General features: G+C 38.0%; 1 long non-coding RNA gene across 1 annotated transcript; it reads right to left on the bottom strand.

Annotated features, from left to right (window-relative positions):
- Positions 1-582: 582 nt before the first annotated feature.
- On the bottom strand, positions 583-27,434 carry LOC150081041 (uncharacterized). Its single transcript, XR_016547407.1, has 3 exons — positions 27,253-27,434; positions 10,570-10,681; positions 583-663 (listed from the first exon to the last, which is right to left on the bottom strand). It is a non-coding gene; the product is annotated as an uncharacterized LOC150081041 (long non-coding RNA).

Genomic DNA, 27,434 nt, shown 5'->3' with positions numbered 1-27,434 from the left:
ATGTAGAATTACAAGTGGAAAGTGAATTTAGTCAGGGATACCTATTTCCTTCAGTTTGTGATATGTTCACTGTGTCATCATGATATAACATCAGTGATCCTTGAATACAAATTGTAGAGAACTAGTTTTTGGTATTATGAAGATAACCCACAACGAAACATTTTTCAATTTGTACAGTATAACAAATATAATTGTTTAACTCTGTACACTGTTGATGTACATTTTGTTGATCAAAAGAATGTCGCAATTAAACTTGTACAGAATTTACTTTGGCAATTTATTTACTTTATATACACACTACGTAATCTTGACTTGCTGAATGAATCTTTTTGTTATTCACCAGTAACTGATTTGTAAATTACCTGAAATTGTCAGAATCTGCAATTTTTTTTTTTTTTTTTTTTTTTTTAATTTAATACCTTTCAGTATTTTATCGGATCAATAAAACACAACCAGATACATTTATGTAATTCTTATTAATTTACAACCAAAGCTAGCTTTCAGTGTATCATGGCAGCAGTTCAGAATGGTGTGTTTCCCAATTTGAACACACACTGTGGTGCAGAGCCTGACACTCCCACCTGTTTCTTTAAAAAGGACTTTTTTTTTCTTTCTTTTTTTTCTCTCTCTCTTCTTGCAGTATACCAATGCATGACCTATTTTCTAATGAAAAAAATTTTAATTTCAAAATGTGTATATTTTTATTTTCAAAATAACAAAATTTTTATTAATTCTATTTGAGGGAGGAAAATCGCTAAGCATAAAATATAAATATGAAACTGTCTCTTCCATTTTCAAGTTCATAAAACTGTTAAGCATGCAAAAATTCAAGCTAATGTATCACACATATCACATCCAAAACAACCAGAATAAAACATTGTGTATATTGAGGAAGCTAGAGAGAGGAAGACCTGCTGATCTGAAACTGACAATTAGCATGCAACAGATATTTTAAAACTCAGTGTTAGGATATAATCATTTTGTAATACAAAAGAAAAGAAAACCTATTTCCTCAGCTGCCTTAAAGGTCAACTTTTGGTCAGAAATCATGTAAAAATGAAAATTCCACTTAAAACGGGGACCAATTTTCGTAATTTTTATTATTTAAATAAAACTAAATGCAATTAGGCATAATATTTTAAGAGTTTAAGATTCTATATCTATATAATATCGGTGTAGATACACCATAGACAACTCTTAAAGAAAAACTATGATAGTAGTGTGAAAAGCATCATTTCATCTGTATCTGATATTGTGCTCATCCTTCACAACGAGTTGCCCATGTATTGCACAAGCTCGAATAAGTAATGCTTCACTAATAGAAAAGACCATTGTTACTTATTCTCGGTGGGCGCCACCACCCAGACAGCACCGTTTCAGCTAGTTGGCTTTTCATCGGTGGGTGGGCAGGTACCGTGGTATTGCAAGTGAAGATTTACTTATTCGAAGTAGAGCAATACACTGGCAACTCATTGTTGAAGGATGAGTAGATATGGTGAATCTACACCGATATTATATAGTCAGGGGCATTCCTAGGGTAGGTGACACCCCACTTTAAAATTTTCTTAATATGTGTATGTAAGTTTCATGTTTTCAGACGCCTCTTGAATGTTGGTGCCCCGGTGCAGTGCACTTTTGGGATGGCCCACCTCTGTATATAGTAATGTTTATTATGTACTTGTACATAGTAAAAAATGGATGAAAGAACTGAAAAATGAGAAAATTATTTTATTAGACAGACATTTTTTATTATATGTTACACAACATAAGGCTAAGTAAAGTTTATTGAAGTTACACTATTTTTCAGTTGTACGAATAAAGAATCAATCCAGAGTTGTTTGTGTTTTTTTTTTTTTTTTGTAGATTTATATTAAATCGGCGATCGCGTATTTGCGATAGCCGATTTAATATAAAATGAAACCTAAAAAAAATGTGAATTTTAACGCGCCATGAATATTTTCCGCTATAAAAAACATGAGCGTGGCTAAAATCATCTTTCCCGGTCAAAACAGCGCTCAGTGGGTGGGGGGGAGAGGGGTGACAAAATCGCGAGCGTGGATGTTTCTCGCTAATCCTTGTTCAGTATGTGTTATGCGTTTGTCATGGAAGATTTCGTCGTTTGCTTTTAATTTATATGTTTATAAATTGAATACATTTATCAATTTGTAAATTGATATGCTTACAAAAATGATAAATCTACCGTTTTGCAGTGTAAAACAGACTTTTTCAAGTGTGTTAACGGAAGAAAGTGACTTTATTGTGGACAAGTTCTTTCTAACCCGTACAAAAATATGGCTACGAATAACAAGAGAAATGTGAAAATATCAAAGAAGGTTATGAAATTAGCGAATAAAATAGTTATTAGACAAAATTTCTAATGGTGAAAGTGTCTCCTCAGTGGCAAAACATTATAAAATCAATGAGTCAATGGTACGATCAATCAAAAAATCGGAAGACAAAATCCGCCGTAGTGTCCGTGAAAACGTGCTAATTGCTTCAAAAATTTGCTCTGTAACTCGTGATGTTAAATTAGAAAAAATGGAAAAAGCGTTAAATCTGTGGATAGAAGACCGAACTGAAAATAAAATTCAGTTAAGTTACGCGAAAAGGCAAAACATCATTCGTGAAAAGGCAAAACTCCTTTATCAACACTAGCGAAACTGGTGATAGCACTGGTGGGATGTTTTTTTTTTGCTAGCAAGCAAAGGCGCTGGTTTGAAAGATTTGTTTGAAATTTCTAATAAATATTACATTTAATATTAAATTGTTTCTTATTTTCATTTCGATGCCATATGCTTGCATTTCACTATGTACTATCTATGTACAGTCATATTATGAAGGTACATATAATACATACATAGACAAAATTTTAGACTAGTTTTTCTTATATATTTCATACTTTGGAACGGAACCCCTTTATTACTATGGGAGCCATAACTCAGTATTCGCGTTTTCGGTATTCGTGACATTTCTCAGGAACGTAACCCCCGCTATTCGCGGGGGTTTACTGTATTTGTAAGATAAAATTGTGTCGTAGCATTTAGTTATGTCTTTAACTTCGTGCTTAACGTTTGTTGTATGATCATGAAGAAGATCATTCTCACAAAAAATATTCAAGTGCTTGGTCAATTTTCTCAAGGGAAAGAAAGCTTTATAATTTTCAAATCCTCGTAACTGCAGGGACTCGGATAATGAATACTCAGCCCTTGTACTTCATAACAGTTGTCACTGACAGGCCACTACTAGCTGTTTGCAAAATCAGTGATTGCAATGAATAATCCATAAATTCACATGCAAATCATATTGGATTCTTCATTAAAATATGTAATCAATAATAAGAGATTAGTGCACTTAGTAGTAAACTTAGTTGCTCAACACTACATACAAACTAGCACTGTGTCCTACCAGTATAATGTTTTTATATCTCCCATAGCATGGAGCCTTTTTGCCCTAAATTTGTTGAGCTTTTAACATTTCTGCATCATCATGCATCTCCACTTACTGCAGATATCTCTTATCATTAGGTTTCTGGGTCATTCACCTCAACGTGCTTAACTTTCCCAATGGCGAGGTCCCAAAAAAAGGGTAAAAACCATGGCAAGAAATGTATTATTTAGGAGACAATCAGATTGTGAGATAGATATAGTTGGCCTCTTTTCTCTAAGACTGCATCTTGTTTTGTATTTATTCTCTTTCCTCTCTACGAACTGCTGTCTTCTACTCTCTGTCAAAGCCTTTTTTTATGAGATTTTAGAGGAAATTTTGTTTTTAATCCCTAAATTTAAACTACGGTATGGGGAATGGTATACATTTTAAAATAATAACAATATACTTCTCTACTGCAAAAATGCTTTTTATTTAAAGTGCACCTCTGTTTATAATGTTTTCTCAACATTACACAGGGGCTCTCATCTGGTAAGTATGGGCTTGGCACACCCAGGGTCCTGAGCTGGATATCATCATTCTTCTCTTTCTTGGTGATTCCCTTCTACTTCTCTCTCTCTCAGGATAACTTGGAAATTTTTTTTTTTTAGCTGGTGCAGCATAAGCCTCAGGCTTCCTTGCACTATATGGCTAGTAATAATAATAAACTGAGGCTGCGCCACCTGAATTGTATAGTAATGTTTTTAACTCCCATCTTTTACCTTAAATTCATTAGCTATTAAAAATGAATGCAATTTCAAACAGCAAGGCAGATATCAGTCATCCAACACTCATAACTAAGGTTATGAATAGGGGAACAGTTTTTTCCTATTTGAGTTCGATTTCCATCCCTACTTCAGACTGGTAGTCATATTTCTGTCTATAATTACATTTTGGGTTTATCTGCAGAATAAAAAATGCCAGAATAACTTACAGGGAAAATCCTGCACACCTATGTGAGGCCAGGTAACGCAGCCCCAAGTGAAAACGTTTTTAGCGGTTCATCCAGTCAGCAGTGGGAATTAAACCCATATCTTTCCAAACACTTTCTTTGGTCCTTGAGGTTGTCACAGACATTCTCTCAGATATGCCAGACGCTTAAGCTGTACTTGCTACCTGGGAGTCTAAAACACTGATGGAACTGATATTCGGGTGACACTCAAGTCAAGTGGACCCAATTTCGGCGAAGTCCGGATGGTCTGTAACAGCCAAATCCTCTGCTTGCACCTTCACGACGGTGGGACTGTTAGTAATCCTGGGTATAACCTCCATGCACAAGTACATGGTGGGTGACCACCCAGGTGTGAACCAACGTAAGCAGGGGTCGAGGTGTGCCGCCCACACCACATGGAGGAACACTGCCCCTCTATGTTACCAGGCAGTACTAGGTGGTAGATGACTCTCATCAACCGGTGCAATACCACCACTTTGCTTATTGGAGGCTTGAAGTGGTGGAACCCATGTTTAGTCTCTAGAGCTAAGTTCCGGTCAACCCTTCCCTATCTCTTCCATCATGCAGTATGATTGATGACTTTTGAGGTTATGATGAACGTCGTGGCGAGATCCAATATTCCTTACATTTCGAGGGTTCAGCTCTAAAACGGTGTTCGCAGGCCGGTCGCTAGTTAGTACACTGGACCGAACCTATTGATAACTCTCTAGGAGGCTTCCAGATCAGCTAGTGTATAATCTTGCTACCTCTACTCTGCCAGATAGTGACTGGAGGGAGTCCGAGTAGTGTGTATGCGGGGAGCATTGTCAAGGCCACGTTATGTCAAGGATCTGGGTATATTCTTACCACATGTACGCCATATCCAAAAATTTCATTACTTCATACAGCATGTCCCACCCACTTTTTCTTACTATTGAATATACCATGAATTGTCAAACTAATAGAGCAAGCTTATCTGCGAAAAGATCTAAACCTCCCAAGGACTTCCTAATTCATTTCACAAATATACGTGGTCTCAATTCTAATCTCAACGATGTCCATTTTCACTTGCAGTGTGCCAAACCACATGTACTTTTTCTGACAGAATCTCAGTTATCGGTTGATTCAACTACTGCTCATCTCAGATGCCAAATTATTCGCTGTATGATTCCTTTCGCCTCAAAGGTGGTACTTGTGCATATGTCCATTCTGATATTCCCTGTCAGAGACTTGGCAATTTGGAATCTCCTCTCTTTGATCTTCTCTGGCTTAAAATCTCTCTACCTCATTGTGTCAAATTCATCTGTTGTCTCTGCCGTTCTCCCAACTCCACCAATCACTTGGAGCTCTTTGACTTCCTCTCGTTGCAACTTGACTTTCTCCAGTCCAACTTTCCTAACAGTGAGGTAATTTTCCTTGGTGATTTTAATGTTCACAACTCCAGCTGGCTTCCGTTTTCTAGTCACACCGACCCAGCAGGTCGAGATGCTGAGGCTTTTGCAATTACTAATGACCTAGCACAGATTGTTCATTTACCTACAAGAATACCGGACAATCCTAATCATACAGCCAATATGCTTGATCTTTTTCTCACAAACAATCCTTCTAAAGTACATGGTCGAAGTGAGAGGTCCTTTAGGCACTTCAGATCACAACTTGGTTATTGTCTTTTCTCCAATGGAACCTTTATCTCATGGCTATTCCCAACGTCGTGTTGTTTGGCATTACAAGAATGCAAAATGGGATGACCTGCGAGACTTCTTTTCTTCTTTTCCTTGGTCAGATTACTGTTTCAAAACTTCTGATGTCAATGTTTGCTCAGATCATGTCAGTGAGATTGTTCTTGCAGGAATGGAGTCCTTTATCCCACACTCCACTTTGGGATCTTGTCCTTTATCTAAACCTTGGTTTTCCAATAAATGTGCTAGGGCTGTCCAAGAGAGGAGTGTTGTGTATCGTAACTGGCTTGTTTCTGGTTCTTCAGTTTTATTTTCTGCCTACACCGGAGCTCGCAACAGTTGTGAAGCAGTTGTTGATCAGTCCAAGCTGGAGTTTCAACAGGCTAAGAGTAGAAAACTTGCTTCTTGCCCTAATGGTAGCCGAGCATTCTGGTCTCTTGCCAAAGCTATTGGCCGCAACTTTTGCCCATCTCTGCTCCCACCTCTGTCCAAACCAGATGGTTCTGTTGTCACTTCGGCCAAGGATAAAGCTGACCTGCTAGCATCCCATTTTTCTTCCAACTCATGTATTAATGATCTTGGTAAAACACCTACCACCATTCCCAACACGCTCCATTCAATGCCTCCTGTGGTCTTCCGTCAAAAGGATATCAGAAGGATTTTGATGAATCTTGATGCTAAGAAAGCACCAGGTCCTGATGGTATTTCTCCACTTGTTCTCAAAACCTGTGCTCCTGAACTTACTCCTATTTTTTGCCGCCTTTTTTCACTTTCTTATTCCAAAGGTGTTTTTCCTTCTGCTTGGAAATTTGCTCATATCCAGCCAGTTCCTAAAAAGGGCGACAAATCCCTCCCATCCAATTATTGTCCCATTGCAATTACTTCTACTCTTTCTAAAGTAATGGAGAAATAAATTAACCGCCAACTCTTAAACTACCTAGAAACTTTCCGTCTGATCAACGATCACCAGTATGGATTCCGTCAGTGTCAATCCACTGGTGATATTCTGGCTTATGTTACCCATTTATGGACTAATTCAATGGAAAGGTTTGGTGAACCACAAGTAGTTGCTCTTGACATCTCAAAGGCTTTTGATCGTGTTTGGCATAAAGGTCTTCTAAACAAGCTTCCATCTTATGGTTTGCCAACTGTTTTTAGTAATTGGTTATCCAGTTTTCTCTCTGATCGCTCACTGAGGGTGATGGTAGATGGCTCCCTGTCTTCTAACTTCTCCACTAATGCCGGTGTGGCCCAAGGTTCAGTTCTTTCCCCCACTTTTCCTCTTGTATATTATTGACCTTCTTCCATTGACTGGAAATCCTATCTATAGTTTTTACCAAGATAGCACATTGCATTCCACTTTCCATTTAGAGAACCTTGTCCTGCTCAATCAACTTCAACTTTTCGAAAATCTGCTACCAGTTCCTTAAATTCCGATCTTCCGGTAATTCTCCAGTGGGGCAAAAACAACTTAGTTGATTTGAACCCTTCTAAAACTCAGTCTTGTCTTATATCTCACAAAAAGGATTCTTCTGCTCCTATGCTTATCTTTAGTGACACTCCGATTTCTAGGCAAAATGATATATCTCTTTTGGGGATTACCCTGACTTCTAATCTCTCTTGGCACAAGCACATTACAAATATTGCTTCCTCTGCATCTAAAAAACTTGGTTTTCTCTTTCGCTCTCGGCGTTACTTTTCTTCCAAACAGCTGCTCACTCTGTATAAATCGCAAATCCGCCCTGCCATGGAATATTGTTCCCACATCTGGGGTGGTGCCCCCAAAACCTCTCTCAGGCTTCTTGATTCCATTCAGAAGAGGGCAGTTAGGTTAATTAATGATTCATCTCTAACAGAGTCTCTCCACTCGCTGTCTCATAGACGCACTGTTTCTGCTGCATGCCTCTTCTACAGATACTTCCATGGGCACTGTTCTTCTGAAATGGCTTCTATAATTCCTGCTCTCTCTTTCAAAACAGTCGGAACCCGTGCCGCCACCAGCCAACATCCATTTACTGTCCAACTTGAAACACACAGAACCAACTTTTCATCTTCCTCGTTTATTCATTAAACTGCTGTTTTCTGGAACAACCTTCCTTCATACGTATTTCCTGAAAATGACAATCTACAGAAGTTCAAGTCCAATGTCAAGAAATATCTTCTTTCATCTTCTCAACCTCCAACCCAAGCACGGTACTAAGTACTATAGGTTCTAATACCTCTCGTGTTTGGGGTTCACATAAAAAAAAAAAAAAAAAACAGGTTACAAGTAGAAAACCATTGTACAATACTGTCATGGAACACAGATATCAGAGTTAAACAATTTAAAAAATTAAACAGAAGTAGTAAAAAAAAAAAGTAATTCTTTAGCTTTAGAACCCCTGGGTGAGTGTTGGTTGTTAGTGAATTAACACAGGCCGGAGGTTTGACAGCTTTATTGCATTTTTAATCCATTAGCTGTTACCCCTGTATACTCTGTACAATAGAAACAGAAAAACCTAAATATTTAAATATCTATTAGAATTATATCAATGTGAATTTTATGATTCCTCCAGTATGAAATACACTTTCAATTTCCATTGTTTTATAATTAGAAATGGTTAAGCATAAAAAAATAATAATAATAAAAATATTTTTCGCACCATTTACATCAAAAAGCATCACTGCCATGAAAACTCAACATCGAATTTCAGTTTTTTTCTTTTTCTTGGCTGCTTATGGCCCTGATTTTGCTTGCACAGTTGAGTTGGGAATCACTTTGTTTTGGATATAATGGCTGTTGTTTCTAATGATGTTTTCTGACTATTATACAATTAAGACACTGATTCCGATTTTAAACTTGCATTTTTCCTCCAAAAAAAAAAAAAAAATCTGACTGGTCTATTAAAATTCTAGTCAGTGCTAAAGACCAATGTTACTCACTCATGGGCCACATGCAGCTGATTTCTTCATATTGTGCGCCAACACCACAAGGCAGCTCTGTGCTATGACCCTGCCCTGAGCTTAGATTTAACTAACATATCACAAAATATAGTTTATATTGACTTCTGTCTTGTAATAATTTTGTTGATTTTCATATTTAATTATTTTATATAAAATATTTATCAACAAATATTAAATCCCATTTTTAAAAACTCATAATTAGTGATCAAGAATTGTTCTTTTGGCCTGCTATCCACCAGAACCCATGCAGCCCACAGTTTTCAGCATTATGTGTTTTGTAAAAGGTGTGACACCTAAGCAGTGCATTAGAAAAGGTGTGACACTTAAGCAGTGGAATAATGCAATCACAGTTTTGCTGCATAAGAAAGGAGATAAATCAGAAATTGGAAATTATAGACCAATTATCTTGTTATCCCATATCTAGCAAGCTGGCTTTAGGACAGGATTCTCAACTATGGATCACCTTCACGTAATATCACAGCTAATGGAGAAAGCAAATGAATATAAAACACCATTATGCCTGGCATTTGTGGATTATGAAAAGGCATTTGACTCCATACAGCATAAGGCAATGTTTCGGGCACTGGAAAGACAAGGCATAGATACTCCATATATTATGATTTTGAAGAAAATATATGAGAGTGCTACATCCTTTATTAGACTAGACAAAGACAGTAGGAAATTTAAAATCGAGAAAGGAGTTCGACAAGGAGACACAATATCTCCGAAGCTGTTTACTGCTGCCCTTGAGGAAGCTTTCAGAAGATTAGACTGGTCGCAGAAAGGAGTCAATGTGAACGGAGAGTACCTAAACCATTTACGATTTGCAGATGACATTGTGGTCATAGGCCACGATCCCAAAGAATTAGAGGAAAATTTTAATCAGTTATGCACAGTTAGTAAGCATTTTGGACTAAAGATGAATATGGCTAAAACAAAAGTAATGATGAACAAGTATGCCACAGAAAGGGAAATAATGATTGAAGGAGCAGTAATTGAAAAGGTGGAGTCATATACTTATCTGGGACAAGTTATTAGCTGTAATAATGATAAATGAATTTTCTGTGGTCTGAGGCTTTCGGCACTAAAACGTTTTTAGTAGAAAGATTTTGATGATATAATGGAAGTGACATATTGCAATTGTTTTAATCGATATCCATAATTGGATACGTAGACCGTGTTAAGCGTTAAGTTCTGATGGTTGTGAACAGCTCAGAATTACTTAGTGGATTGTTGTTGTGTCTTATTGTAATTTTGACCTTTTAAGGTACATTGAAACTCCAAAGGAGCTCATTCTTCAAACTTGGTAATGAGTTTAATGAACAGAATGTTAAGCAATCAGAAAGCCCCAATTTAAAAATGTTTCCCATAGGCAGAGTAAAATATTTATAGATTCTGAAATAGTACTTAAAAATCATCTTTAACTTATGTGTATCTTTTTCATTTTTATATGTGTAGCTAATATTTCATACCTTAAAGTCACTTTCCCGTGTAAGAAGTTCTAAACCTCCAGTTCCTTGAAAAACTTCTTATCCAGGTTCTACTGTATTATTTTATTATTATTATTTTATTTATTATTTTTTTTTTACTTACCTATTTATTATCTGCAGGAAGATTTCACATTCTAATCTTGAATATCTTCTTGCAGTAGGAAATACAAACTGGGCTTTCCAGGTACACCTTGAGGAAATTGATATTGACATTTCTGGGGTGGAAAAAAAAAGATAAAAGATAATTAACATATAATAACATGCTTGAACATATTAGCTAATATCCCTATTAAGGTTGTCTTTCCTGCATTTTATTTATTTTTATTTTTTTATTTTCTCTCGCTCTGATAAAATATAACATCCTGTATTACTTAGCAGCTTGTTTTATTTTCTTGTATTAAAAAAAAAAAATATATATATATACAGTCAGTTTTCTGAACAGTGATAATAAGAGTTTGTTAATTGTTTGTGTGTACCTTTATTTCCACATTGCCAAACTGTATTAAAAGTTATATATGGATCCTAGTTTCTCATATTTAACATAATAATATCAGGAATGAATAGTATATTTTGTCCCATAAGCCATTAAGTATTAGCATTAGCCATATAGTAAAATTAACCCACAGGCTTTTGCTGCACTAGTCGAAAAAAAATAAACAAACTTAAAGTTTATTTTTTTTTTCCAAGAAAGAAGCATTGCAGGATCATCTAGACAAGACTGCAGTAATAGTTAAGACACAGCATAGGTTTGTTAAAGGGAGGTCTTGTCTGACCAATTTGATTGGATACTATGATGTGGTCACAAAGGAACTGAATGCCAAAAATAATTTTGATATCATATACTTGGATTTCAGGAAAGCTTTTGATACTGTTACACATAGAAGACTGCTGTACAAATTGGAGAGGTAGGGCATTAAGGGTAAGTTGCTACAATTGATAAAGGGATGGTTGAGTGGGAGACGACAGAGAGTGGTAATCAACGGACGCTGCTCTTCGTGGACAAATGTTGTTAGTGGAGTTCCCCAGGGTTTAGTGTTGGGCCCATTGTTGTTTTCTATATTTATCAATGATATTAATGAAGGTATATCAGGTTTAATGTCCAAGTTTGCAGGGTTGTTAACGACAGTAAAGACAGTATGCTACTCCAACTGGATCTAGATAATTTGGGCAAATGGGCTGAGAAGTGGCAACTGAAGTTTAACATTGACAAATGCAAAGTACTGCATATGGGTAGCAATAACCGAAGAGAAACGTACCAACTCTGTGGTACTACACTCAGGGAAGTGGAAAGTGAAAAAGACCTGGGGGGTGATTGTGCAGTCAAAAATAAAGTTTGCTGATCAGTGCAGATGGGCTGCCAGGGCAGGTCATGGAGTCTTGTCAATGGTATATAGGAATTTTGCTAGTAGGGACAGGGAGTGATTATCCCGTCTCATTTTAGGAAGGATGTAGAGTTGCTATAAAGAGTACAAAGAAGGGCAACAAGATTGGTGAGGTGGAACAACGGGGTGCTCTTACCAAGAAAGGCTTAAGTTCTGCAAATTGTGGCATCTGGAGGGTAGGCACCTGCGAGGTGATCTGATTGAGGTGTTTAAAGGCCTTGAATGGGTTGAGCAAGCTGAATGCCGATGGGATTCTTCTTCTTGCTCAGACTAAGAACCCGAGGGGGACACAGTTTCAAATTGAGGAAAGATAGTTGTAGAATAAATTTGCAGAAATTTTCCTTTAGCCAGTGGGTAGTTGATTGGTGGAACAGATTTCCATCTTTTGTTGTGGAAGCTAATAACCTATATAAATTTAAGGCTGAGCTGGACAGGCATTTGGGATGAATGGAGGGGTGAAATTGGAGCATTTTTTTTTTTTTTTTTTTTTTTTTTTTTTGGCTGATGCTGCATAAGTTTGCTTTCTTGCATTGTATGCCTCTACTAATGCTAAAATAAAAAGAAATGAACAATCTCTCAGACTGAATGGTCTGTAGTTATCCATTTCACTCTTAGAACCACTTTTACATAATGGTAATACACTGACACTTCTCCAATCCAGAGGAGGCTCTCCCAAGTCCATGCCCTTAACCTACATGGTTTGATGCACTCTTCCTGCCTCCAAAATTATTGGGTATATATTGTGAACTCCAGAAGTAGATATCACCAGTTACATGCTGCTTAGCACTTGTTCAATTAGGCAGCATCAGACTGGTTATCTATAGACTTTTCCCACACCCATTATGTAAAAGTCCAATTTGATCTTTCTTTTTCTTTATATTTACATGCATAAAAAACTCATTGTTTCTGTTTTTGCTCTCTTAACCAGTGACTTCTCATAGACTTTTCTGTGGTACTATTACAGATCAACTTGTAGCCATCATATGGTTCATTACTTTTCATTGCTCTCTAACTGTTCCATATCATATTTTTCTGTTCTATAACACTGGGCAACTCTGTATTCCTCCATCTTGGTATCCTCTTCATGCCAAATTGCCTTATATGCATTCATGGTTTATTTGCATTCATGGTTTTTGTGACTATTGTCTTAAAGATATTCCTATACTAATCATATTAGCATAATCTTTATAAGTTTGCTTCCTTGCATCATTTACCAAAACTAATATTCAGTGAAGGTTCTGAAGATCTATTAACAGAATGACAATAAAGAACCAAATGTGATTGTTTGCATTCAAAACTTTAGTTATGTAAAGTTCATCTTTTTGTGGGTGATGCTACCCTTTGTTGCAAACCCAAAGGATTATTGTAACAGCTGTTTCAAGCCTATTGGTTTCTCAGATTTGGTACATTATTTGCAGGTCAGTATACATTTGTTAATCGAGGCTACCCGTCGGATGAGACAAGCGGTTTTTTTTTTTTTTTTTTTTTAAATTGGCTAATTTACCTTATGATGATACCATTTGAAAGATATTAACATTAGCAAGCCTTGATGGAGACTATCAATGGAAAGACAATGACCATCTAATATATAATATTAAAAAATAAAACTTCATTTATTCAGAAAAATATTTTTGAGAGTCGCTCAAAACTGTCCCCAATTTTTTTTTTCCCCCTTGGATACCACTGTAAGTATCTAGTCTAAACTAGATATGTTCCATTTTTTTGAGACAAGAGTGGCATTAGCCTTGTGATTTCCTGTAATTGTGACATGATCATTTCTGCTCTCTATACGGAGACACTGAAGGCACTATGCAGAGTTACATTTCATCAATTGCTTTTTAAGAGAGGGGGATGTGAATTTTAGTTCATCAGTGAATAAAATGTAAATATAGTTGTGATGAATTTGTGGAAAAATAAATTTAGATATTTGAAAACTTGATGTAACATATGATCTTTCCAGTGGATGGCTGAACCTTAAATTTTTCATTATTGGTGTGGTGCACTATGGCCATAGTTGCCGATGCGCCTAATAAATCCCAAAACAAACAAATCATTGGTGAATATTTCTACTACTGCTTTGATTCTTGCTCATACCAGTGTGCCCGGGTCTTACTTTCATTATGATGCTGTCAAGACATTTTTTTGGCCGTGGTCTCATATCACTCCAGACTGTGACCTACCTGGATTGGACATTTCTTTGATCATGACTGCAGCTCTGCTGCCACATAATTGGCAGGCGATCTGGACTGGGCATCTTGCCTGGCCCAACTTTCTTTCCCTATCCTGGCAGGGGGAGGGGGATGGCCTCCCCTCCCACTGCCTCTCATATTTTCCTTCTGGTGGGACATGGGCATGTCCCACTGACATACCTGGGGTTGTCTTCTCTATTGACACCATATTTCTGTCTTTTCCCCCCAGCCTTCAGTCTCTCCCCCCACTCCTAAACACCACAGTGTATGCCCCACACAATCTAAATTTAAAATTTAACTGCTTAGCCATGCGTCACTCTTTCAGACTCCTAACCTCATTAACGTCCTACCCCTTGAAAATTGCACATATATATATATTTTTTTTTTTCACATAGTCACTGAAATATCAGGAAATTGGGTGGCAGGACCTGCCAGAGTACTTATTTAAAACACTGGTGTACCTGGTCTGCCTCCACGGGGCTGAGTGTGGGCCGTGTTGGGCCTCAGCAGGAATCCAATGGCTAACTGACTTTAGCTTTAGCTCTTCAATCCTTATCAATAAAGATGACTACCAGGAAGGAGAATATAACACAAGCATTTCTGAAGATCTCTTTCAAACTTCTGATGTTATACAATCCTTATATGCGATGATGTAAAATTCTAATTCTCCATTGAAACATAAAGCAATACAATATTGGCCTATCTATCAAACTGCAAAAATGCAGCTCTTTAAAATCCTTCAAAGGCTCCAAAAAGCTTTTATGGCTCAGGAGTAATATTAGCATTAGCAGAGGCATATAATGCAAGAAAGCATGCTTCTACAGCATCAGCCAAAAAAAAAAAACCTTCCCATGTTACCCATCCATTCACTCCAAAAGTTTGTCCCAGAAATCAACTACCTGCTGGATAAAGGCAAATTTTCACACATCTATTTTACAACTGTCTTTCCTCAATTTGAATTTATGCCCCCTTAGGTTTGTAATCTGAGCAAGCAGAAGGATCCCATCAGAATTCAGTGTGCTAACCCATTCAAGGCCTTGTACACCTCAATCAGATCACCTCGCAGGTGCCTAGTCTCCAGCCACTGCAATTTAAGCCTTTCTTGCTAAGAGGACCCCTTCGTTCCCCTCATCAATCTTGTTGCCCTTCGCTGTACACATTCTAGCAACTCTACACTCTTCCTAAAATGAGGCCTCCAGACCTGTACACAGTACTCAAGGCATGGCCTGACCACTGCATTATACAAAGGGATAATCACATCCTTCTCCCTACTAGCAAAATTCCTGTATATCATTGATAATACTCCATGACCTGCTCTGGCAGCCTGTCTGTGTTGCTCAGAAAACTTCATATCTGACTGCACAATTACCCCCAGGTCTCTTTCATTCTCCACTACCTTGAGTGTAACACCACCCAGTTGGTACATTCCTCTGGAGTTACTTCTACCCATATGCAGTACTTTGCATTTGTCAATGTTAAACTTCAGTTTCCACTTCTTATCCCATCTGCCCAAATTTTTTAGATCCTGTTGCAATAGCAAACTGCCATTACTGTCATTAGCAGCCCTACCAACCTTTGTATCATCTGCAAACTTCAACACTGAGCCTTCATCAATATCATTGATGAAGGTATATCAAGGCTTAGTGTTCACTAAGTCGACCCACTGATACAAAACAACAGTGGGCCCAACACTGAAATATGTGGGACTCCACTAATAACATTAGTCCACGAAGACCAGCATCCATTGATTACCACTCTGTCTTCTGCCACTCAACCACCGTTTTATCCATTGTAGCAACTTACCCTTAATTCTGCTCCAATTTATACAGTAATCTTCCATGCGCAACAGTGTCAAAAGCTTTCCTGAAATCCAATTATATGCTATATGAGGCTTAATGTCTAAGTTTGCACATGATACAAAGGTTGGCAGGGTGGCTAACAAGAGTCATCAGCGTGAGCTACTGCAACAAGATCTAGGAACGTTGGGTCGATGGGCTGAGAAATGACAGTTGAAGTTTAACATTGACAAATGCAAGGTACTGCACATGGGTAGCAGTAACTCCAGAGTAACTTATCAACTGTGTGGTGCTACACTCGGTAGTGGAGAATGAAAAAGGCCTGGGGGTAATTGTGCAATCAGACATGAAATTCTCTGAGCAATGCAGACATGCTGCCATGACAGCTGATGAGATTTTGTCAATGATATACAGAAACATTGCTAGCAGGATTAAGGAGGTGATTATCCCTTTGTAAAAGGTCATGGTTAGGCTTCATCTTGAGTAGCGATGCAGGTTTGGAGGCCCACTTTAGGAAGGATGTAAATCTGCTGGAACAGGTGCAGAGGGCAGCCAGGTTCGTGAGGGGAATAAAAGGGTGCTCTTACTCAGAAAGACTTCAGTTCTGCAAATCACAGTGTCGGGAGATCTGATTGAGGTGTTTAAAGCTTTGAATGGATTGAGTAAGCTGAATGTTCATGGTAATATTCTTCCACTTGTTGAGACTACACACGAGGTGGCATAAATTCAAATTGGGGAAGAAAGGATGGTTGCAGGATAGATGTGCAGAAGTTTGCCAGTGGGTGGTTGATTGTTGGAACAGGTTTCCATCTGTTGTCAATATGGATGGATTGAATAAATTCAAGGGAGAACTAGACAAATTTTTAGAGGCTATGGACGGGTGAACTATTTTTTTTTTTTTTTTTTTGGCTGATGCTATCTAAGCTTGCTTCCTTGCATCATTTGCCATTACTACTATTATTGTCATTCATACCTTCATATCCATTTATGAGCACTCTCTGTTCACTTATCTTTTAGCCAGCCCTTAATCCATTGAAAGATCTTGCCTTTGATCCAAATCTGCTCCAGCTTGTATAACAAAAGCTTTACTGAAGTCAAGGTAAACAGTTTTTTCTTGCAGCCAAGTTGTCAAAATTAACTAGATTGGTCAGACAAAACTTCCCCTTCACAAACCTCGGCTGTGATCCATTAAAGATACCATTCCTATAGAGATAATCCTACATCAGAAACTCCATGATCTTGCCCACCAATGAAGTCAAACACACTGGTCTTATAGCCCATCATATCTTTCCGCACCTCCTTTGTGGGTTTGGGAGATGTTTGTGCTTTTCCAGTCCAGGGGATCTCTCCAGAGGTTAGTGATGATCTCATTATCATGCAACCTTTTTTTTTTTTTTTTTTTTTTAGTATAACAGGTTGTATACCATCAACTCCTGGAATCTTATATTTGTTCAGATTCTGTAGTTTTCTCCATACACCATTCTAAAAGATTGATATATTATTTCATTTACAGTAGTTAACTCCATTTCTTTCAATTATCCCTTGTGGTTCAAATGATTTTTCAATTATCCCTTGTGGTTCAAATGATCTTTCAACCGCAAATACCTTTGAAAAGTGCCTATTCAATTCCTTTGCTACTTCTGCTGCTATGACTTTTCCAGTTTGATCAAGTGACCTATCTGATTCACTCTTCCCTTTTTGAATTTTTTTTTTTTTATGTAAACCCCAAACACGAGAGTCATTGGAACTTATAGTACTTAGTATGGTGCTTGGGTTGGAGGTTGAGAAGATGAAAGAGGATATTTGTTGACATTAGACTTGTATGCTGTAACTTTTGTAGACTGTAATTTTCAGGAAATACGTATGAAGGAAGGTTGGTCCCGAAAACGGCAGTTGAATGAATAAACGAGGAAGATGAAAAGTTGTTTCTGTGAGTTTGAAATTGGACAGTAAATGGATGGTGGCTGGTGACGGCACGTGTTCGGACTGTTTTGAAAGAGAGAGAGGGAATTATAGAAGCCAATTCAAAAGAACAGTGCCCATGGAAGTATCTGTATAAGAGGCATGCAGCAGAAACAGTACATCTATGAGACAGCGAATGGAGAGACTGTTAGAGATGAATCATTAATTAACCTAGCTTCCCTCTTCTGAACGGAATCAAGAAGCCTGAGAGAGGTTTTGAGAGCACCACCCCAGATGTGGGAACAATATTCCATGGTAGGGCAGATTTGCAATTTGTAAAGAGTGAACAGCTGTTTGGAAGAAAAGTAACGTTGAGAGCAAAAGAGAAAACCAAGTTTTTTAGATGCAGAGGAAGCAATATTTGTAATGTGCTTGTGCCAAGAGCGATTAGAAGTCAGGGTAATCGCCAAAAGAGTTATCATTTTGCCTAGAAATCGGAGTGTCACGAAAGATAAGCATAGGAGCAGAAGAATCCTTTTTGCGAGATATAAGACAAGACTGAGTTTTAGAAGGATTGAAATCAACTAAGTTGTCTTTGCCCCCTGGAGATTGTCATTTAAGGAATTGGTAGCAGATTTTCGAGAAGTTGAAGCTGATTGAGCACTGGAAGGTTTCTCAAAATGGAAAGTAGAATGCAATGTGCTACATCTGCAAAAGAGTGGAGACGATTTCCAGTCAATGGAAGAAGGTCATTAATATAGAAGAGGAAAAGAGTGGGGTAAAGAACTGACCTTCGGGGGACACCGGCATTAGTGCAGAAGTTAGAAGACAGAGCCATCTACCATCACCCTCAGTGAGCAATCAGAGAGAAAACTGGATAACCAATTACAAAAAACAGTTGGAAAACCATAAGATGGAAGCTTGTTTAGAAGACCTTTATGCCAAAAACGATCGAAAACCTTTGAGATGTCAAAAGCAACTGCTTGTTTCACTGAACTTTTCCATTGAACTAGTCCATATATGGGTAACATATTCCAGATTACCACCAGTGGATCGACACTGACTGAATCCATACTGGCGATCGTTGATCAGATGGAAGGTTTCTAGGTAGTTTAAGAGTTGGCAGTTAATTGATTTCTCCATTACTTTAGAAAGAGTAGAAGTAATTGCAATGGGACGATAATTGGATGGGAGGGATTTGTCACCCTTTTTAGGAACTGGCTGGATATGAGCAAATTTCCAAGCAGAAGGAAAAACACCTTTGGAATAAGAAAGTGTAAAAAGGCAGGAAAGAACATGAGTAAGTTCAGCAGTAGCACAGGTTTTGAGAACAATTTGAGAAATACTATCAGGACCTGGAGCTTTCTTAGCATCGAGATTCATCAAAATCCTTTTGACGGAAGACCACAGGAGGCATTGAATGGAGCGTGTTGGGAATGGTGGGAGGTGTTTTACCAGGATCATTAATACATGAGTTGGAAGAAAATTGGGATGCTGGCAGGTCAGCTTTATCCTTGGCTGAAGTGACAACAGAACCATCTGGTTTGGACAGAGGTGGAAGCAGAGATGGGCAAAAGTTGCGGCCAATAGCTTTGTCAAGAGACCAGAATGCTCAGCTACCATTAGGGCAAGAAGCAAGTTTTCTACTCTTAGCCTGTTGAAAGTCTAGTTTGGACTGACTAATAACTGCTTTACAATTGTTGTGAGCTTTGGTGTAGGCAGAAAATGAAACTGAAGAATTAGAAACAAGCCAATTTGTGATATGCAACGTTCTTCTCTTGGACAGCTTTAACACATTTATTGGAAAACCAAGGTTTAGATAAACTTCTAGGTGGTAGATGACTTTCATCAACCGGTGAAATACCACCACTTTGCTTATTGGAGGCTTGAAGTGGTGAAACCCATGTTTAATCTCTAGAGCGAAGTTTCCGGCATCCCCTCCCCCCATACTTCTCCTTCAACCCATGCACGGTACTAAGTACTATAGGCTTTGATACCTTTCGTGTTTGGGGTTTTCATAAAAAAAAAAAAAAGGATGAGATTATAAAGTGTAGTGTAGGATAAAGGATTCCATTCCTGCAAGAATAATTTCACTGACACGATCTGAGCAAACGCTGACATCAGAAGTTTTGAAACAGTAATCTGACCAAGGAAAAGAAATTTCGCAGGTCATCCCATTTTGCATTCTTGTAATGCCAAACAATATGAGGTTGGGAATAGCCATGAGATAAAGGCTCCATAGGAGAAGATGTTGTTATTTTATTATTTGGTTTTTAGGAGCATTAGCAACTAAGGCCATATTGCGCCGGGATATGCGGTGGTCATTCATTGACCTTTCCGCATCCTCCGTATTTGGTGGTGATGGGCTCGAACCGTGGTCTAATCAAGAAGTGTGTGCTACGCACTGCTGCTCCTTCCCATCTGGCTATGGAGGTGCTCCCATACGAGAAGAGAGAATCACCAAGTTGTGATCTAAGGTGACTAAAGGACCTCTCACTTCGACCATGTACTTAGAAGGGTTGTTTGTGAGAAAAAGATCAAGGGTGTTGGCTGTATGGTTAGGATTCTCTGGTATTCTTGTAGGTAAATGAACAATTTGTGCAAGGTCATTAGTAATTGCAAAAGCCTCAGCATCTCGACCAGCTGGGTCAGTGTGACTAGAAAACAGAAGCCAGCTGGAGTTGTGAACATTAAAATCACCAAGGAAAATTATCTCGCTGTTAGGAAAAGTTGGACTGGAGGAGAAGTCAAAGAGCTTTAAGTGATTAGTGGAATCGGGAGAATGGTAGAGACAACAGATGAATTTGACACAACGTGGTAGAGAGATTTTATTCCAGAGAAGATTGAAAACAGGAAATTCCAAATTACCAAGTCTCTGACAGCGAATATCGGAACGGACATATGCACAAGTACCACCTTTGAGACTAAAGGAATCGCAGCGAATAATTTGGGCAACTGAGATGAGCAGTAGTTGAATCAACCAATAACTGAGATTCTGTCAGTAAAAGTACATGGGGTTTGGCAGACTGCAAGTGGAAATGTACATCGTTGAGATTAGAAATGAGACCACGTATATTTGTGAAATGAATTAGGAAGTGTTTGGGAATTTTAGATCTTTTTGCAGATAAGCTTACTCTATTAGTTTGACAATTCATGGTGTATTCAATGGTAAGAAAAAGTGGGTGGGACATGCTGTATGAAGTAATGAAATTTTTGGATATGGTGTACATGTAAGAATATACCCAGATCCTTGACATAACGTGTCTCGACAATGCTCCCTGCATACACACTACTCGGACTCCCTCCAGTCTCCAGAGTAGATGTAGCAAGATTATACACTAGCTGATCCGCAAGACTCCTAGAGAGTTACCAATAGGTTCGGTCCGGTGTACTAGCTAGCGGCGGGCCTGCGAACGCCGTTTTAGAGCTGTACTCTCGAAATGTAAGGAAGATTGAATCTCACCACGACGTTCATCATAACCTCAAAAGTCATCAGTCATACTTCATGATGGAAGAGATGGGGAAGGGTTGACCAGAACTTAGCTCTGAAGACTAAACATGGGTTCCAGCACTTAGTACTGCCTGGTAACACAGAGGGGTGGCATTCCTGCATGTGGTGTGGGCACCACACCTTGACCCCTGCTTACGTTGGTTCACACCTGGGTGGTCACCCACCGTGTGCTTGTGCGTGGAGGTTATAACCAAGATTACTAACAGTCTCACCATCATGAAGGTGCAAGCAGAGGATATGGCTGCCACAGACCGTCCAGACTTTGCCGAAATTGGTCCACTTGACTTGAATGTCACCCGAATATCAGTTCCATCAGCATTTTAGACTCCCAGGTAGCAAGTACAGTCTGTCTGGCATATCTGAGAGAGTGTCTGTGACAACCTCAAGGACCATTCATGTATGAAAAGAATTCTTTGTCTCCATTTTTAGCTCTTTTTGCTAGTTATTTTTTGTACTCTGCTATTGACTGTCTGACCTTACCGGTGGTTTTGTTACATATGTGCTTACAATACTCATATAAATCAGTATCTAGTGATAGGCTGAGAGTAGCCCATTCTTTTTTTTTTTTTTTTCCCTTTCCTCAGTTAAAAACCATTAACCTTTCCGGTGACCACTTGGACATCTTTCTTTTCCAAAATTTCTCCATCGGAAAAAATGCAACATTTGCTTCCAGGAAAAATCCCTTAATTACCTCCCATAATAAACTCGTATCCAAAAGCTAATATTTGTCTTTGAAGTTAGAGTCAAAGAATAAGGAATACCTCAACCATTATAGCTCCCCCTTTACTGAACTTGAATCCCTCCTCTTTTCCCTTGACTACAGTTTGGATGCTTGGTGAGAACAAAGTCAGATGGCTCAAGAATCTGTTTCCCCATGGTTTATTGCCTGTCCACAATTTCCTATCTGTAAGGGCTAGATGAAAGTCACCCATTAATGAGGGAATCACACCTGGCTGCCCATTCAAGTTGCCTATAGAGATTTTTGATATACTCCCCAGATGCGTTTTCTTCTGCAACATACCCAGCTGTCATCGTCCTTTTACCACATGCCATCTTGCACTAGAGTCAGTGTTCATCTGACTCTGGATACAGTCTGATCGCTTTCAGAAAGGTTTAATTTATTTAAAATTTACAGTGCTACTGGCATTATAAATAAATTAAATTTTTGTACCTTGTGACCTTTACAACTGTGGCACATCCATTGTAGTTGTTTAAACACAATTTTCATGGTGGTGACTGATGGTGGTTTTTGAACTTATTTTAATGTTTCTTTATGTGCATAGGGTAATTACAGATTGGACACAAGTACACACAGGAAGGGTGCGAGTGTGATTTTGGCATGTCACTGACCTGTGTCATCCTAATGGCTCTCGTAATCCCCTGAATTAGCAGTTTCCCTAAACCCTTAAGGTTTTCTCAATGGCACCAGCAAAAACTCTTACATTTCATCTCCTCTTTGAATTCCAAAGAGGAATTCATTTGAATTCCTCTTTGGAAAGATGTAATTCAAATGAATTCCATCTTTCCAAAAATTCTTCTGTTAACTTGGACAAGCTATACTACAAAAAATTTACCCCCAATAGCCTTGCACAGTCACTCCAGTCTCGAGTTAATCCACAGGACTTTCATTGTGTGTTCCCTATTGCGTCTGGACAGGATTGCAAAACAAAAGCACATTTTGGTAATGGTATTAGAAGTTGCAAATGTTGTAAGAAAGCAAATTTATACATAATTGGCAAAAAAAAAAATTCCATTCACCTTTCCATCCCATCCAACAGTTTGTCTAGTTCTTCCATGAATTTATTCAAGCTGTTCACTTGCGCAAGAAAAAGAATCCCATCAGCATTGAGCTTGCTCAATCAGTTCAAAGCCTAAGGCGCATTTAGGGCTAGAGCCTCAAGCTGCGAACAAATTTAGACTATGTATATAAAGTGTTTAGCATCATAATACACAGCCATTTCTGAATAAACAGAAAATTTTTAAGGTGGCATCGTTTTAGGTTATATCTCATATTGTGAATGCCTTCACAACGAGTTGCCATGATATTGCACTACTTCGAATAAGTAACGCTTCACCTAAGGAGAAGACTAGTGTTACTTATTCTCAGATAGGTACCACCACCCAGACAGCACTGTTTCAGGGCTATTTGGCCCTCAGATAGGTACCACCACCCAGACAGCACTGTTTCAGGGCTATTTGGCCTAAAGGGCCAAATAGCCCTGAAACAGTGCTGTCTGGGTGGTGGTACCTATCTGAGAATAAGTAACACTAGTCTTCTCCTTAGGTGAAGCGTTACTTATTCGAAGTAGTGCAATATCATGGCAACTCGTTGTGAAGGCATTCACAATATGAGATATAACCTAAAACGATGCCACCTTAAAAATTTTCTGTTTATTCAGAAATGGCTGTGTATTATGATGCTAAGCACTTTATATACATAGTCTAAATTTGTTCGCAGCTTGAGGCTCTAGCCCTAAATGCGCCTTAGTCTAAATACATCATACACCATCAGGCATCTCTCATATTGTGGTTATACTTCATAACTGTTTTTGCCATCATTGCATCACTTGGGTACCTACCCACTCACTGACGAAGGGCCAAATAGCCCTGAAACAGTGCTGTCTGGGTGGTGGTACCTATCTGAGAATAAGTAACACTAGTCTTCTCCTTAGGTGAAGCGTTACTTATTCGAAGTAGTGCAATATCATGGCAACTCATTGTGAAGGCATTCACAATATGAGATATAACCTAAAACGATGCCACCTTAAAAATTTTCTGTTTATTCAGAAATGGCTGTGTATTATGATGCTAAGCACTTTATATACACAGTTCAAAGCCTTAAACACCTCAAACAGATCACCTTGCAGATGCCTAGTCTCCATATGCTGCAATCTGCAGAACTGAAACCCTCCTTGATAAGAACACTCTTTGTTCCCTTCACCAAGCTTGTTGCCCTTGTCTGTACCCACTCCAGCAGCTCTACATGTTTCCTAAAATAGGTCTTCATACTTGTATGCAGTACTCAAGATGTGGCCTAACCATTGTACACGGCAATGGTTAGGCAACATGGAATAATTACCTCCTTATCCCTGCTAGCAAAATTCCTGTATATCATTGACAACACCCCGTGTGCTGTCCTGGCAGGCTGTACTACTCAGAGAATTTCATATCTGACTGCACAATTACCTCAGGTCATTTTTGGCAAAGAATAAAAAGAAAAATAGCAAAGTCTTTGTTATTTTTTATTTACACCCTTTACCAAATATTTCTCATCTGCCTTAGCAAGCCTAACATCCTTAGTGACTTGACTGAAGAATAGTTTATATCTACCATAAGCTTCTATATAACCTGATAATTTATATGCATCCCATGCATTTTTCTTCTCTACAACGAATCTCATTAGTTCATATGGTATCCATTTAGGTATAAAAAGCCTAGTAGCTCCTATTATTATTTCCTTGAATGCTTCCCATTTAAAATTTGCTGATGGTAACATCATCAGTTGGTGCTTAAAAACTGTCTGAGACCACAGCAGTCACCTTTACAAAAGCAAAACCACCCTTCCCTTTACCCTTCATGGTAGTTACATCTTTAAGTAAATCCTAAATCAATACATTGTGATCACTGCCACCTAGTGGTTCTTTTATCTGCAGATTCTTAATGCATGAATGATCACTGCCGATAATCAGATCAAGAGTATTATTCTTGAAAAAGTCATCAATTAATCCTTAAAAGTCTTGCTAGTGTGTGAGTGACCAACCCACAAATTCCCGTCAAAATCTGGAAAGTTAAAATTCCCCATTATAAAACATTGATTTACTGGCCCACTCTATATCTTTGTACAGTTGTTTGTTGTACTCATCTGAGTCATTAGGCTTATAACACACCCCTACTCTCTCATTTTTGCTTTCCCATCGATCACGTCACACCAAACTGACACAACGTTGCACTGTCCATCTATGTCAACTGGATGCACTTTGATTTTGTTTTTGTTAATTAACAATATAACCCCTTCTATCATGTCTGTTCTTTCTGTGCACATTGTACTTCCCCATATTGAAATTCTGCATCCCTTATATCTGAGTGACTCCACTGTTCCTACAATGTCTGCATTTGATGACTTAATTAATACTTGAAATTTATCGAAATATTAACTATTCTCCTATCATTGGTGTACATGCAAGTATACATGCACCTGTCTTTATTCTTATTACCCTAACATTCAACCCCGGGGACTCATATCTGATGAGTATGGGCTTTGCAAACCCAGGGTCCTGAGCTGGATATCATCATTCTTCTCTTTCTTGGTGATTCCTTTCTACTTCTCTCTCTCATAGTAACTCAGGGAATTTTTTTTTTTTTTTTTTTCCCCGGCTGGTGCAGCATAAACCTCAGGCTTCCTTGTACTGTGTGGCTAATAATAATAATAATAATAGCTCATGTATTTATGTATCAGATTGTCAGTGCACATTTAGTAAGTACTACAGCAAATACAATAGCTGCACTTATCGAGTGTTCAAAGTGGTGTCATTTGAGTCTTTAATCAATGGAAAATCACCCGACAAACAGCCTCGAACAGACACAAGTGTGTCTTAAAATGCAAAGTAATGAAGCAAGGTATTTAGTGTCAGAAGCGAATTGCTGTGTATAATCATTGCCAAACAATGAAACAATTTTTTTGCATTTAATGGAGATATATTATAAAGTGAATCCATGTCATGCACAGAATCCTATAAAGAATGCACTATGGGAGCAGGAAACTTTCACAAAAGCCACTGATCTTGCATATTAATCAGAAAATATGACTATGTTGGTGCCAGTAATGTAAAGGATGGAAGTAGGTATACTGGAGGCAAATCAGGAAGTCTGATGAGTCCCAATTTATGCTTCAGCATCTATACGAGAGTACACGTACAGAGGAAACCACAGGGTTAGTCTCAAAAGAGACTAACCCTGTTGTGTGCAACAGCACAGGCTGCTGGAAGAGGTAAAATGGTATACAGCAGTGGTGAACAGCCTTTGTAGCGGTGGAGCCAATGTAGGAGATAAAAAATGTTTGCAAGCTGCATTATAAATGATAAATATATATATTTTTATATCATTAATAATATTACAAATTGGCCAATGGTATCAATATAGGCAAGGGCTATTCAGGCAGCCAATATTATTATATATAAAAAATAAGATTTATGAAAAAATTGAAAGTGCTTACATTTACCTGTTGTCCAGAACCAATAAAACCAAATACCCAGATAATATTATTTTTATGAGAGTTGAAACTTTTGTTTGATTTATATTTTCATATTAAAAGTATTTGTATTTTCAGTAATACAACATTAATTGTTGTATTCCTGTTAAAATTGTAATTTTTTTAGAGTAATCTACTTGTATTAATTATTATGCTAAGCTGTTGTTGTGAGTTGACTGGAGGAATGAATATACAATATCGAGAATTCATTATTGAATGAATAATATAGCAGATACACAAAATGAAATGATCTCAGTCTGCACATAAAAAGTCGTTTATTTTTGCTTGTCTTTTTACTTTTTTTTTCTTGTTATTAGCTATATGGTGCAAGGAAGCCTGAGGTTTATGCTGCACAAGCCAAAAAAAAAAAAAAAAATTCTGAATTACCCTGAGAGAGAGAGAACAAGAGTGAGAAGTAGAAGGGGAATCACCAAGAAAGAGAAGAATTATGATATCCAGCTCAGGATATGAATTTATACACGTGCAAAATTATAAAAAAGAATGCAGCTGCCATATTCAGTACAGTATACGCTTTTGAGTGACCCACGTTCAAGCCCACATGACTATTAAGTATGGCGATATTCTTGTATTCTCTTTATTTTGTGAACTGCTGTGATCTTATGTGGTCGTACCTAAAGAGAAAGTTTTACTTATTTCCAGTACTGACTAATTTTCCCGAAATTAGCACCAAAATTTACTGTTATCGTCCTCGGAGAAATTTCTTGAAATACTCGCCCGATTATTAAAAATAAATTCACCTGGTTAATAAGGAACTTTTCCCGAAAACGTATCCACTTAGCACAAAACAACGAATGTGATAGCAAGTACAGTTAAATGCATCCATTTCTGATCTGTTCATGAACTTCTTCAAGAAAAGGGGAACAGGAAGTTCGTATATTTTCTCTGCCGCTCTTCTGAAGTGGACACTCGAAGTACACAG

This window comes from Mastigoproctus giganteus, chromosome 9 (assembly GCF_048544385.1).
Source record: "Mastigoproctus giganteus isolate SK-2022 chromosome 9, ASM4854438v1, whole genome shotgun sequence".
NCBI classification, from domain to species: Eukaryota; Metazoa; Arthropoda; class Arachnida; order Uropygi; family Thelyphonidae; genus Mastigoproctus; species Mastigoproctus giganteus.
This window is presented reverse-complemented; position numbering and strand designations above follow the sequence as displayed.